The following is a 16,958-nucleotide window of genomic DNA, read 5'->3' as shown; positions in this document are numbered from 1 at the left end:
ACAGAAACCGAATGAAACTCTATATGAGGCGTGGACAAGATTTGGAAAGTTATTAAGAGGATGTCCGCAACATGGTTTAGACACCTGTCAAATAGTACAAATATTCTACCAAGGATGCGACATCACTATAAGAAAAGACATCGATATAGCAGCTGGTGGTTCCATTATGAAGAAAACCGAAACTGATGCTTATAAAATTATTGATAACACTGCTTCCCACTCACATGAGTGGCATCAAGAAAAAAATATCATTAGATCATCTAAAGCAGCTAGAGCCGATTCTAGCCATGACTTAGATTCCATTTCCGCAAAGATAGATGCTGTCGAGAGACGAATGGAAAAGATGACTAAAGATATACACTCAATACGAATTAGTTGTGAGCAGTGTGGAGGACCACATTTGACAAAAGATTGTCTCAGTATTGAATTAACAATGGAACAAAGAGAGAATATTTCATACATAAACCAAAGGCCTGGAAATAATTATCAGAATAATTATCAACCGCCAAGACCGATCTACAATCAAAACCAGAATTATAACAGAAATGTTCCATACAACAACCAACAAGGTCCTAGCAATCAACAAGTGTCCAACAATAATTACAATCAGCAAAGACCTAATTTTCAAAACAAACCACCACAACCCGATGATAAAAAGCCGAATTTAGAAGATATGATGACGAAGCTAGTTGAAACTCAAACGCAGTTTTTCACATCTCAGAAACAAACTAATGAACAAAATGCTCAAGCATTTAGAAATCAACAAGCTTCTATTCAAAATCTGGAACAAGAAGTAAGTAACCTAGCAAGATTAATAGGTGAAAGAAAACCGGGAAGTTTATCTAGTGATACAAATGCAAACCCCCGGAATGAAACAGCTAAAGCCATTACCACAAGAAGTGGTACAACACTTAAACCACCTGAAATACCTGTAAATTCTGATGAAGCTATTCCTACTCCACAAGAACCACAACCTGAACAAGATAAGGAAAAAGAACCGGTAATTGAAAAGGTTAATGAAGATAACACAGCTAAGGATAAACCTTATGTTAAACCATACCAACCACCACTTCCTTACCTGAGTAAAATGAAGAAAGAGAAACTTGAAGCCGAGCAATCCAAATTCTTGGATATGTTTAAACAGATAAATGTAAATCTTCCTTTCATTGATGTGATTTCAAGAATGCCTAGATATGCTAAATTCTTGAAAGATCTGATCACGAATAGAAAGAAAATGGAAGAACTCTCGGCTGTTACTATGAACGCTAATTGTTCAGCAGTGCTATTGAATAAGATACCAGAAAAACTATCTGATCCAGGAAGTTTCACAATTCCATGTTTTCTGGGTAGTCTTAGTTCAATAGAAGCATTAGCAGACTTAGGTGCTAGTATAAATCTAATGCCGTATTCACTATACGCTAAACTAGACCTTGGAGAATTGAAACCAACTAGAATAAGTATACAACTAGCCGATAGATCAATAAAATATCCTAGAGGGATAATGGAGAACATGCTAGTTAAAGTTGGTACTTTAGTATCTCCAGTAGATTTTGTTGTTCTGGACATGGAAGAAGATTCTCAAGTTCCTCTCATATTAGGAAGACCATTCTTAAACACGGCTAAAGCAATGATAGACGTGTTTGGTAAGAAATTGACCCTAAGTATAGAGGACGAGAGTGTTACCTTTTCAGTTGATAGAGCAATGCAATAACCGCAATCTGCAGATGATACATGTTATTATATTCAAACTATAGATTCACATGCAAAATTGTTAGAAGAATTTCCAGAATTACAAGGAACAGGAGAATGTTCTTTAGGAGAAGGTAATGAACCAATTGATGAAGCTGAAATGTTAGCTACACTTATAGCTAATGGATATGAACCAACAACAGAAGAAATTCAAATGCTAAAAGAAGAAGACAGATATTGATATAAATCATCGATAGAAGAACCACCGAAATTAGAGTTAAAGCCACTTCCAAACCATTTGGAATACGCTTATTTACATGGTGAATCTGAATTACCTGTAATAATATCGTCTTCTCTTACTGAAAATGAGAAATCACAACTCATTTCTGTGTTAAAAGCTCATAAACCAGCCGTTGCATGGAAGATTCATGATATTAAAGGAATAAGTCCTTCGTATTGCACACATAAAATCCTTATGGAAGAAGGTCATAAAACGTATGTGCAACGCCAACGAAGACTAAATCCTAATATGAAAGATGTAGTTAAGAAAGAAATTATTAAACTGCTAGATGCAGGTTTAATATATCCAATTTCTGATAGTCCATGGGTAAGCCCAGTTCAATGCGTGCCTAAGAAGGGTGGCATGACTGTCATTACAAATGAGAAAAATGAGCTTATTCCTACTAGGACTGTAACAGGATGGCGTGTGTGTATATTGATTATAGAAAATTAAATGACGCCACCAGAAAAGATCACTTTCCCTTACCTTTCATTGATCAAATGTTGGAAAGATTAGCCGGAAATAGTTACTATTGTTTTCTAGATGGATTTTCCAGATATTTTCAAATTCCAATAGCACCCGAGGACCAAGAGAAAACCACGTTCACGTGCCCTTATGGTACTTTTGCTTACAAACGCATGCCATTTGGACTTTGCAACGCCCCTGCAACCTTTCAAAGGTGCATGATGGCAATTTTTCACGACATGATAGGAGAATGCATGGAAGTTTTCATGGATGACTTTTCAGTCTTCGGTGATACATTTGAAACATGTCTAGCTAATCTTGAACGAATGCTTATTAGATGCGAACAATCAAATCTAGTTCTTAATTGGGAGAAGTGCCATTTTATGGTTAAAGAAGGCATCGTTCTTGGACATAAAATTTCAAAAGAAGGGATTGAAGTGGATAGAGCTAAAGTAGATGTAATTGCTAAACTTCCACATCCCACCAATGTTAGAGGAGTTAGGAGTTTTCTAGGGCATGCCGGTTTTTACCGACGTTTCATAAAAGATTTTTCTAAAATTGCCACTCCTATGAATAAAATCCTAGAAAAGGATGCTCCATTCATCTTTTCAGATGAATGTATCAAATCTTTTAATATTCTTAAAGAGAAACTCACTAATGCGCCGATCATGATAACACCAAATTGGAATCTACCATTTGAACTAATGTGCGAGGCAAGTGATTTTGCAATGGGAGCCGTTTTAGGACAAAGGATTGAAAAACGATTTCAACCTATATATTATGCTAGTAAGACGTTACAAGGAGCACAAACAAATTATACAACTACTGAAAAAGAACTCCTTGCTATTGTCTTTGCTTTTGAAAAATTTCGATCATATCTCGTTCTAGCTAAAACGGTGGTCTATACCGACCATTCTGCTCTTAGATACCTATTTTCGAAACAAGATGCTAAACCAAGATTAATCCGTTGGATCTTACTCTTACAAGAGTTTGATATTGAAATCCGAGATAAAAGAGGAGCAGAAAATCTCGCCGCTAATCATCTTTCTCGTCTTAAAAATCCCGAATTAGAAGTTCTAAATGAATCGGCCATACAAGACAACTTTCCTGATGAATATCTATTGAAGATAGATTATAATGAAATTCCATGGTTTGCAGACTATGCAAACTACTTAGTATGTGAATTCCTTGAAAAAGGATTATCGTACCAAAAATGAAAGAAATTCTTCAGTGATATAAAACACTATTTCTGGGAAGATTCACATTTGTTTAAAAGTTGTCCAGATGGAATAATACGCCGATGTGTATTCGGAGATGAAGCTAGTAAAATTTTAAACCATTGTCACACAGGACCAACAGGAGGGCATTATGGGCCTCAACTAACAGCAAGAAAAGTTTATGATGCTGGATTCTATTGGCCTACAATTTACGAAGACGCACACCTTCTTTGCAAATTCTGTGATGCTTGTCAAAGGGCCGGAAAAATAAGTCAACGTGATGAAATGCCACAAAATGTCATTCAAGTATGTGAAGTATTTGACATTTGGGGTATTGACTTTATGGGTCCATTTCCAAAATCTCATAATAATCTCTATATTCTCGTAGCCATTGATTATGTATCTAAATGGGCGGAAGCACAAGCCCTCCCAACTAACAATGCACGAGTTGTAGTCAACTTTTTAAAACGTCTTTTTGCAAGGTTTGGAACACAGAAAGCTTTAATAAGTGATCGGGGAACTCATTTCTGTAATAATCAACTTGAGAAAGTTCTTAAAAGATATGGAGTAACTCATAAAATCTCCACCGCATATCATCCACAAACAAGTGGACAAGTTGAAAATACCAACCGAGCTTTAAAACGTATTCTAGAGAAAACCGTAGGATCAAATCCGAAGGAATGGTCCATTAAATTGGAGGATGCACTCTGGGCTTTTAGAACAGCCTACAAAACTCCAATTGGAACCACACCTTTTAGACTCGTTTACGGAAAAGCATGTCATCTTCCAGTAGAAATTGAACACAAAGCATTTTGGGCTTTGAAGACATGTAATCTTGATTTACATGAAGCTGGACGTCTACGATTAAGTCAACTAAACGAATTAGAAGAATTAAGACATGAAGCATACGAAAATTCGTTAATCTATAAAGAAAGAACGAAGAAATGGCATGATAAAAGAATCAGAAGTTTAAAAGAATTTAAAGAAGGAGACAGAGTTCTTCTTTTCAATTCACGATTCAAGCTATTTCCTGAAAAATTGAAATCAAGATGGTCTGGACCATTCATAGTCAAAAGAGTTTTCCCATACGGAACGATAGAATTAATAAATTCAAATGGGATTGAATTTAAAGTTAATGGTCACAGAGTTAAACACTACATAGATAGTCCAATGGAAGTTGACAACGAAGTTAATCACAATTTCGATACCACAGCTAACTAAGTGTGGGGAGAATCAAGTCTTTAAGGGATAATATGTATTTCTGTTAGAGTTAGATTGTCTATTTTCGTGTAGTTCTCGAAAATGGAACCCGAATGGTCTTTTCCTAGCAGACCCTAAAGAACTAGTCTTCTCCCCCCATTCTGAATTTTTTTTTTTAGGAAATGAAGACTGCCTGTGAACTAAACCATGGTCTAATGCTACACGCTTTGATCACTAAACGTAATAATGGCACACTACCGAGTGAAATAGTATCAGTAATCAGAGAAAGATTGGACGGAGTAAGAAAAGAATCCAGATGCGAAGATAATAAGTTACAATTTGGTAAAGGAAAATCAAAATCCGCAGCGAAAAGAAGAGCACGACACCTTGAAAGATGTCACAAATGCGGAAAATGGTCACATGGAGGTAAATGTTCAAATAATCAAACCTATTCAAATACCGAATTTGTTACTTTATGCAGAGACGGACCGTTCATATGTTTAGAAGAAAAAACACTGAATGCTCGAGGTTACGCCTATGTAGCCATGGAAAACCAATTAAACCGACTATCTTATGAATGGGATATATAATATAACTAAGAATACTATCTCACAGGTAAGTCTGTACAGTTTTTATTTTTTTTATTTTTATTTTTAACCTTTTGATAAGAAACGCTAATTTGTTCGCTATAAAGTATTAAATTGGTATTGAATAAAATTAGGTTTGGCGACCGAAATTATTGATATCATTCAAAAATTTATTACATCACGGCGAAATTTAACGTTTATTCTTAAGGTATAAATATCTTTAATCAATCAACCCAAAATATTTCAAAAATTCGTCATGAGTTAAATTAGGTTATGGAACCGAAATTACTTTACCGAAAAGAGGAGCGCATATTTTTGATAATATTTGATTGATTAAAGTGGAGCAAAAGCCAAAAAGATTTTTAATTTTATTTTTACCATGTTTTTTAAAATTAATATATAAATCTTAAATTAATATTGTGAACTTTGTAAGATCAATATATTTAAGTTTGTCAATATTTGAAAAATTTTAATATTTTTAATATAAGTTTGTATGTATAACAACAAAATTAAATATAAGTTTGGTGTGAATTTATAATATCAATTTTTAATTAAGTTTGGTGTGAATTTTTAATTTTATGCATTTTAAATTTAAGTTTGGTGTGAATTTAAAAAAAAAAATTTACTTTATTTCGTTAAGTTAAAAATATGATTTTTAAAATTCGTCGTAAGTTGAAGACTAGGTCTTTGAACCGAAATTGCTTTACCCGAGGGAGGGACGAGAGCTTTTATTATCATTATTTTTAATCTTATTGAATTAAAGTATGCCAAAAACATTAAAAAAAACCCAAAAATCTTAGCTTTTAAAACAATCACTACAAAAAGACAAATTTTAAAATTTTGTCGAAGGACGGACTAGGACATCGATCCGAAACGACCTCGTCCTAAATAACAAGGGAAACAAAATTTTAAAATTAATTACTTAATTGTTTTAATTAGTATAAGATGTTTAAAAAAAAAAAACAAACTCCGCGACTCACGGAGTTTGAAGGGTCAAACAACGCGACTCGCGGAGGGACCAAAACCCAGAAAAAAATAAAAACGTAAACTGATCAGTCCACACACCACACCACAAAAATACTGCGAAATAAAACCCAAAAAAACCCGAGAAAACACTCCCAAATTCACAATTTTTCACCGTTAATCATCAAATCTTTTACTAAAATCATGTTAAGAAGGATGCTATCAAGGAATTACTCAAGAAAAACGGTAAATTTCTACACTTAAACACCATTTAATCCGAAAATTGGTGTTCTTGAGCAATTTTATACCCAATTCGATTTTGATGCTTTTTAGTGTAATTATGCTTAAATTGCTTATGTATTATGCTTGTATAACCTAGATTGATGCTATTTAACATGATTAGAAGCCTTAAACTTCAAATTTTGAGTAATCTAGGGTTTGTGTTCTTGAGCAATTTGGGGCTTTTTGATATAAACAGGTTATGGCCGATTTTTGTCATGAATTGTTGCTAAATTAAGCAGTGTAACATGTTTAGGTAGTTAAATGATCCAAACTTTGAGCCTAAACATGATTCTGAGAATTAAAGTGGACTTTTTCAAGTCTAAAATTCATGAACTTGATTTTTGAGAGATAATGCCATTTGAAACTTGTTTAATTGCTAGTGATGATTATTTTGACATATTATTTGAGTTGAATGCTTATGAACTTGGTGATCATTTTCGTATATGCTTATTTGAAAAAGTGTAGATTTGATAAAAATATGAAAATGAGCATAAGTTTGATATAAATTAAACATGTCATTGTAATTATTTTGATTGATGATTTTGCTGACACTAATGCATATTTGGATGCACAAAAATTGTGTTTGATGTGTTTTGCAGACTGAAAGGGGTGAATCTTCATCCCAAGCTCGCAATGCTCCTGCTGAGAATATGGAACAACAGGAGGTGGATAACTACTACAAACAAGATATACCTCATCCAGTCATGACATTTTCTGATATGCACTTGGAAGATTTGCACCCGAACCTGAGATTTGACAGACTTTGGATAGATTATCCAAAATACCAAAGGGGTTTGCATACTCTTCATTCTAAAGCTGTTGAAGTACCTAGGGTCATAGAATGGGGACCATTAGAAGCTGTAGAATTGGCCGGGCCAATTAGGGAATTACTTGCACAGAGGTATGGTAATTCTACTTTTAACGATTGGGTACGGTTATTCAACATGCGTAGACCTGTATATAAAGTATGTTGTGAAAGAATTGTTGTGTAGTATAGAATTAAATGATCGGGTAGCTAGTTTAACCGATCGATCTTTTATTAGATTTTTGTTAGGAGGTTCGATGCGCCACATGTCTTTACTAGACATGGCTCAGGCTTTACGTATATATACGCCTGAGGAGTTAGCATCTGCCGATTGTAGAGGGTTGATATTGAACGGTAGGAAGATAGATGAGAATTTTGATACACATGGTGTATGGAGTCAAATGACTAGCCATCACCGATTCAAAGGGGGAAATTACTCTTATTTGGATATAGATAGAGCAGAGTTAAGAGTAATTCATAGATTTTTAGCTAATTCGATTACACAAAGAGGTAAGAATAAGGAAAAGGTAAATAAACAGGATTTGTTTTACCACATGTGTATTCGAGACCCACAAAGCGCTGTAAGTATACCATATTGTGTGGGTTATTATTTATCAGCTATGGTTAGGGGGATGAGACCGCATAGCATAATAGGAGGTGGTATATTTATTACTTTGATTGCTGAATATCTCGGTGTGGATATAAGTCGGGGGGGATTACTAATCGAAGAACCAGAACCCCGCGATACAATAGGTTTAAATGTATACCATGGTGCGAAGGTTTTGAAGAGGCGAAATAACGCCGCAGTACGATATAATGGTAGACATCCACAGGTTGAGAGAAACCAACAGCCAGGTAATGTGGGAGGGGGAAATGAAATGACAGAAATGCAAAGGTTTATAGCTTCACAAGAGTACGAAAATTCTAGACATCGAGCATTTGAAGATTGGCAAGTTCATCAAAACCAAATCATAGCTTATTGCCAACAAATAGGTAGAAACTATATTCCTACTCCATCGCCCGTATTTCCTCCCTGGTCTATAGAGATCCAACCACCGTATCCTACGTATAACCCAGCCGAAGCATTTTATAACACCTATCGTTATGCATGGAACCCCTACTGGTATCAGTATCATCCCTAGTCTACTTAGTTTTATTTATTTTATAATTTGTAATGTTGATACATTTAATACTTATGTTAATATTGTAATAGTTTTTATAATTTTCTAACTTTTATTATTAGATTTTAATAATTTTTGAAGGTGGGGGTAATATACCAAACTTCAAAAATATGTATATATGTTTGCAGTTTATCTTATGTACACAACAGGGTAAAATAACGCATTTTCAAAGACTGGCATTAAGTTCAGCAAAAGCAATTAATTTTGACGACAAGATGCAAAATATATGTGAAATAACAACAAGACGGAATGAACAAATGATGTGCACCATTTATCATTCAACACAAACACAAATATGTTTGGAAACTTTGGTAAAATTTAATCATTTCTACGCTAATCACCCTCAATAATTTAAATTGTTACTGATTTCTTGCAAATGAGGGCATTGCAAGATCTTAAGTGTGGGAAGGGGTTAAATTCTTTCGGATTTTTTTAATTTTTTTTTTTTATCTTAAACACTTGGTTACCATTAAAAATAGTAGTAAAGTAGTAGTTTTATTATAATCTAGTGCTCTCTGATAATAAAGAACAGCCCTAGTCTTATATACTGACTACCCAATTCTAGTAAAATTTTTCAAAATTTTCAATTAAATGAACTCAAAATCATGTTTATACATATTTATGAACGATAAAACTAGGTTTTAACACCGAAATTATTGTTACCTCGGAAAGGACATAAATTGAGAAACAAACCAAAATGTTAAAATTCATTTAAAATGGAATAGAGGACAATAAAAAGGAAAATAAAAGCCAAGTGTGAAAAAATTTACCAAGATATTTTAAACATATGTCACATATTTCTGTAACAAATAATTGAAAATACTTTTGTTTTGAACGTTAATTAACTGTTTTACCCGATTTACTGCAAGAAAGATGGATCTACACGATGAATCAATTCCATCATTAAAAGGAAGTAAAATCTTCCGAAAAAGAAACGCGCTTCTTGATTTAGGTCTGGAAGTTGTCGTCCAGACCAGCTGTAGGTTGACGAAAAATCTAGAAAAGTCATCACTAAAATCAGCAGGAAATCCACGGACCTCAGCATCAAACAGGGTCGCCATGTGGTCAGACTTATCCTAACCATGAGAGGATCTGTCTCGTAAAATGGGGAGGACGCCGTGCAAATTAGCTGGATAAGACTAATGAATCAGATCCCCAGAAAGGATAATCTCCTTAAAAGATCAAAAATCAGCTTTTAAGCCTGATATTACTCAATCCTTAAGATTGACCTTAAAGATTGAGAATTACAAACTCATGGAATTCAATGATATCTAAACTCGAGCCTGAACGAGAAAATATTTTTATTAAAATTACAAACTGATTTGTTTTCTAAAAACCCATTTTCAATGCGTTCATTACCATTGAACGTAAAATCCTAGGAATTCACCTGGAATTCATTAGGTCACCTGAACCAAATCGGGTGTCAACCGTAAGAACGGTGGTTGCATAGCATGGTCGAAGATAGGACCTTGTGCCAGACCGAAAAATTATAAGGGTGAGCTTTACTATTGCTCCTACAAAGGATAGTAATTGCGTCCGACACATTATAGACCATAATTAAAAGCATGTCAGGGGACATTGCCTTAACAGTTGCTTGTTCAACGCTTTCCTTTACAACTGGACGGTAGTTTACCGAAAGGTAATATACGGAGCAAGTATACTGGACGTGTTGCTTTCCTAATACAAGGTTAGCAAGTGGGTGACACAAAACCATAAGTTTTGAGCTAAAATTTTCAAATCTGAAACCCACCAAACCTACAAAAATATTTTGCAAACACCGGTGAAGGGTTATTCCGGAAAACTTATCTAGTGTAAAAGCTAGATTTAATTTTCAAAAGATCAAATGTTTTCATAAAGATCCAATTTCCTTAAAGGATCTAAATTTTTATAGTCATATGGGACTGTAAACCACAACGTTACTACCATTGTTTATACCGCCGTAAAGAAATCACGGATGTACAAAGTGTGAAGAATAAAGAAGTGATTCTAGTATTTCAAGACTATATTGCTTGAGGACAAGCAACGCTCAAGTGTGGGAATATTTGATAATGTTAAAAACGAACATATATTTCATAGCATTATTCCCCAAGAAAGACAAGCTTTTAGTTGCAATTGTTCTATTTACACGTGATATTCGTTTAAATATTAAAAGGTGAAGACAAAAGACAGATTCGACGAATTGAAGACGCAAACGACCAAAAAGCTCGAAAGTACAAAATACAATCAAAGAGGTTCCAATTATTGATAAGAAACGTCTCGAAATTACAAGAGTACAAGATTTAAAACGCAAAGTACAAGATATTACATTGTACGCAAGGACGTTCGAAAATCCGGAACCGGGACCAGAGTCAACTCTCAACGCTCGACGCAACAGACTAAAAATTACAAGTCAACTATGCATATAAATATAATATAATATTTAAATAATTCTTATAATTATTTATATATTATATAAATAATAAAAATCCGTCGGCAAGAAAGACTCCAAAGTTGGTGAGCTGGAATTTCAAACTCCACGACTCGCGGAGTTTGAAGGCAGAAAAGGCCGCGAGTCGCGGAGACCCCCTGAACTCAATTCCCTATAAAAGCAAACGAATTCTGATCATTTTAAATATCCATAATCTATCTCTCTCTCAATATATACGTAAATATATATATATAATTTATATTTTAATTTTAATTTTAATTTTAAATCCTAATAATAAGGGTATGTTAGCGAATGTTGTAAGGGTGTAAGTCGAAATTCTGTCCGTGTAACGCTACGCTATTTTTAATCATTGTAAGTTATGTTCAACCTTTTTAATTTAATGTCTCGTAGCTAAGTTATTATTATGCTTATTTAAAACGAAGTAATCATGATGTTGGGCTAATTACTAAAATTGGGTAATTGGGCTTTGTACCATAATTGGGGTTTGGACAAAAGAACGACACTTGTGGAAATTAGACTATGGGCTATTAATGGGCTTTATATTTGTTTAACTAAATGATAGTTTTTTAATTTTAATATAAAGATTTACAATTGGGCGTCCCTATAAATAACCATTTACACTCGATCGGACACGATGGGCGGGGTATTTATATGTACGAATAATCGTTCATTTAACCGGACACGGGAATGGATTAATAGTCACTAGAATTATTAAAACAGGGGTGAAATTATGTACAAGGACACTTGGCATAATTGATAACAAAGTATTAAAACCTTGGGTTACACTCAGTCGACATCCTGGTGTAATTATTAAACAAAGTATTAAAATCTTGTTACAGTTTAAGTCCCCAATTAGTTGGAATATTTGACTTCGGGTATAAGAATAATTTGACGAGGACACTCGCACTTTATATTTATGACTGATGGACTGTTCTGGACAAAAACCAGACGGACATATTAGATAATCCAGGACAAAGGACAATTAACCCATGGGAATAAAACTAAAATCAACACGTCAAACATCATGATTACGGAAGTTTAAATAAGCATAATTCTTTTATTTCATATTTAATTTCCTTTATTTTATATTTAATTGCACTTCTAATTATCGCATTTTATTTATTGTTATTATATTTAATTGCACTTTTAATTATCGCAAGTTTATTTTATCGCACTTTTATTATTCGCAATTTCATTATCGTTATTTACTTTACGCTTTAAATTAAGTCTTTTATTTATGTAATATTTTACATTTTGTTTTAACTGCGACTAAAGTTTTAAAATCGACAAACCAGTCATTAAACGGTAAAAACCCCACTTTATAATAATAATATTACTTATATATATATTTGTATTTTTATAAAATTAAACTAATATAGCGTTAAGCTTTGATTAAAAGATTTTCCCTGTGGAACGAACCGGATTTGATTAAGCTGTACGATTAGGTACACTGCCTATAAGTGTTGTAGCAAGGTTTAAGTATATCCATTCTCTAAATAAATAAATATCTTGTGTAAAATTGTATCGTATTTAATAGTATTTCCTTGTAAAATTTAATAGCTATTTTATATACACCTCGCATAACATCAATTATCATTATCATTATTTTAATATTATTGATCTAAAGTATGCCAAAAAAATTAAAAAACCCGAAAATCTTTGCTTTTAAAACACTCGCTTTAAAACGACAAATTTTAATTATTCATTTAAATTGTTTTAGTAAATAAAGGTTATATATATATATATATATATATATATATATATATATATATATATATATATATATATATATATATATATATATATATATATATATATATATATATATATATATATATATATATATATATATATATATATATATATATATATATATATGTTTATAGTTTATCTTATATGTGTGTGTGTATATATATATATATATATATATATATATATATATATATATATATATATATATAAATATATATATGTTTGTAGTTTATCTTATGTACAAAACAGGGTAAAACAGAGCACTTTCAAAGACTGACATTAAGTTCAGCAAAAACTATTAATTTTGACGACAAGACGTAAAATATCAAATGTGATATAAAACAATATGTTTGCAAACTTGGTATTTTTAATCATTTTTCTACGCTAATCACCCTCATGAATTTAAATTTTTACTGATTTCTTGCAAATGTGGGCATTGCAAGATCTCAAGTGTGGGGAAGGGTTATAAATTCTCTCGGGTACTGTTGATGTAATTGCTCCAATTGTTTTCCTGGCATTACGTCCGAGTATAATGTGGTACCTTGAGTTGGTTTTGACAATAGAAAATTCTATGTCTGCGGTGATTTGGAAAGGCAATTTTCCTAGTACTACTTCCAACGTGATGGAGCCTACTGGCCAAGTTGCAGCACTGTTGAATCCCGCCAATGATGAGGTTGCAACTTTCTTTTGCCAGCGAATGCTCTCCGGTAACTGCGAGAAGCAGTGTTCGAACATGATTTCTGCTCCTGTACCGGTGTCAGTATATATTCGGCCAATTTGGCAATTGGAGATGTGTGCCCTGATAATGATCGGTTCAGAAGAAGGGTTGACATCAAATAACGATGGGAAGATGATGGGTTCATGTTTCCATTCATCTAATGTCCCTACTTTCCGTCACTGCCCAATAGCCCATGAGTGAATCATGTATAAGTCAGCCTTCATTGCGTTGTTTGGGCTTGTTTCTGCAACGTATAGCTCGTTAAGGTAGGGAGCGATTAATTTCGTACCCTTAGATAGCGCCATTTGATCAAACCAAAATCGTTATGGATGAAATAGATTTTAGATTTAAGTGCTTGATTAGTGGAAAAGAGGGGATCGAATGTTTTATCTCTAATAACCGTGCAAACCACGATTTGAAATCTGGATATCAAGGGCGTAAAACAATCGATGGGATTAACCTTGTTTAATTGAGATCGAACAAGTTAATATCCTAGAGAGAAGATTAACTCCGATATCAACGGGAATCTCTGTTGGAGTTAAATTTACAGCTGGAGAATGCTACAGTAAGAAATTTGGGCAGAGTAACTGCTGAGTCCCTAAAATAATTAAGGATTTAATTATGATAAAACTGTAATTTATTTACACTAAAATGTTATGTGCAGCCAGCACAAGTTTGTTTATGTATAGGCAGCAAATATTGTTGTGTCAAGTGTTCAGTATGCTGCCTAGTCTACCAGCACAAGGTAGAGTGTATTCTTTGAATCAGCACAGGATGAGTACTCAGCAATTCAAGAATATCAAGTGACTCAGCATAAGAAGACCAGTAAACCTGGTAAGCAGCATACAACACAAGACAGCCATGCTCCATTACAAGCATGGTGGTTTCCTGAGTGGTCTACATCAATTGTACTATTCAACAGAAGTCAAAGACAACGTTGAACAGGAAAGGACACGCGTCGGCGGCTGACAAGTGACCTTACAAGACCACGTGGGAATGCAGAAGTTTAACGCATGTGTAGACATGTGCTATACTTTGTCAATGCCTAGGGAACACAACCTTCTATTTGTTTAAATGAATAGTGGTGCCAAACCAAATTGAGGTGTTCCTGCAAATAGCTACCAAAGAGGAAAGAGGAGAGCACGCTCTCTGATGCAGTTGTCCCCACAAGTACAAACATCCTATGTACCTGTGGACAATAGAACCATTACACGGTTAATAGGACTACTATAAATTGTTGTATCCACTATTGTAACAACTAGTGGTGTGGGTTTATTTATTTAGAGTCCAAAACGTGTAATAGCTTTAAGTTTATCCTCTTAGCTACTTAGGTAAATCTGTATCAACCAACTATCATTCTGCCAAGGATAGTTGAGATTCTTTATGATTTAATCAATAAAGAATAACAGTTGAAAAATTACCTTTGACTCTATTTACATTACATGCTTGAATACTAAACTGTGTTTAATAGGTTAGTTAAATATAAGAAATTGTATTCACCCCCTACAATACTCCTGTTGTTTATCAAGGGACCAACAACTGGTATCAGAGCTTCAGTCTTGTTAATTTAATATCTTGGATCTGAATTCTCTCATGCCTGCATACTCAAATACAACTTATCTTGAAAATGGCTCATCCAATAGACCACCCAAATTTGATGAAGATGAGTATGAAACCTGGAAGGCAAGGTTCATGCTTCACTTGGAGTCTATTGACCCACTTATGCCTGGTATTGCCACAGATGGTTCATTTGTCCCAACTAAGACTATTGATAGCATCCCAGCTACTACTGACACTCCTGCCGTTCCTGGCAGAGAGGTTATTCTCACTCCAGCCAGATGGGATGCTGAGGACAAACATCGTGTTGGACTTGACCCTAAGATCAGAACTCTGTTAGCTATAACTTTACCTAACCACCTGTTCAAACTGATTAAGGGAAAGCTGAATGCTAAGCTTATGTTAGACTATCTAGATGTCACTTATGAAGGCATGGATGAGGTTAGGCAGAACAAGATTATTGCTTTGAAAAGAGAGTATGAAATGTTCTTTGCCTATAAGAATGAGACCCTTAAGCAAACCTTCATTAGGTTTAACTCCCTAGTTGCTGACCTGCTTACTTTAAAAATCACATATACTGATTTTGAACAAGTAAACAAATTCATTGACTCACTGCCTACTAAATGGAAACCTGTCACTGACCCCTTAAGAACCACTCAGACCTTAAAGAACTTTAACATGTCCTCTCTTTATGGTACACTTTGGAACCATGGGAAGGCAGAAGCTAAACTTGAACTGAATTTAAAAGAAAACTTTAAGTCTGCTCCCACCACCTCAAAATCCTCAAAAACTGATGATACTGCTCTTATTGCTGCTGCTAAAAAGAAAGCTCAAAAAGCTTTACTAGTTCAAAAGTTGATGGTAGAAGATGAGTCAGCTGAAGATAAGGTGGATAGCGGTACTGGGTCTGAAGAAAGTAGTGATGATGAAGATGATGTGGAAGGGTTTGCTGAAGGTATGGCTTTGCTGGCTTGGCAGTTCAAAAGGTTCAATCGTAATAGAACCAGCAAGCCATACAAAGGGAGTAAGAAACTAAGTGCTAAGTACATCAGCAAATTAGTCAAGGGTCCTAAATCTGAGTGTTACAATTGTGGGAAGGTTGGACATTTTGCTGCTGAATGCATATCTAGGAAACCTTCAACATCACATGCTAACTCCTTCTCAAAAGTTGATAAGTACAAAAAACAAGTACAAAGCTATGAAGACTCAGATGAAGGAAAGTGCAAAGGCTGATAAGAAGGGAAAGAAGCCAGAAAAGGTTCTAGTTGATGAGCATCATGATTGGGATGAAACCAACTCTTCTTCATCTTCTGACAGTGATACTGATGATGATGATGCTGGTTATGCTTCTGGTAAAAAGCTGTGTTTGATGGCCAAGGAGGTCGAGGAGTCTGAAGAGGATGATAATGGTAGTATGTTTTTGGATGATATGAGGGAAGCTGATCGGAAAAAGGATTCACCTCAATGGAAATCTGAAATGCTGTATAAGGTTGATAATTTTCGAACTTATACTGATGATGAAAAAGCTGAAATGTTTGACTACCTAAGAATTGATTTATGTAGAGGCAGTAAACGTGAAGAAGTTTTGAAAAATGATAACAAATCTTTGAATGATAAACTTAAAAGCAAAACTGATGAAATTAAGATCTTGAAGGATGAAATTTCAAAACTTGAAAAACAAAATTTTTCTTTAAAGTCTCTTCACATTGAGGTAGCAGATGTTAAGAACCAGCTAAATGACCTCAAGAAGGTTGTTGCTTCATGGTGTACATCTGCTCAACACATAGCTAAGTGTGTAAATGAGCAGGTGCCTGCCAAAGTTGAAGCTTTCTTT

This window comes from Rutidosis leptorrhynchoides, chromosome 8, assembly GCF_046630445.1.
Source record: "Rutidosis leptorrhynchoides isolate AG116_Rl617_1_P2 chromosome 8, CSIRO_AGI_Rlap_v1, whole genome shotgun sequence".
Classification (NCBI taxonomy): domain Eukaryota; kingdom Viridiplantae; phylum Streptophyta; class Magnoliopsida; order Asterales; family Asteraceae; genus Rutidosis; species Rutidosis leptorrhynchoides.
Note: the sequence above shows the minus strand (reverse complement) of the source record.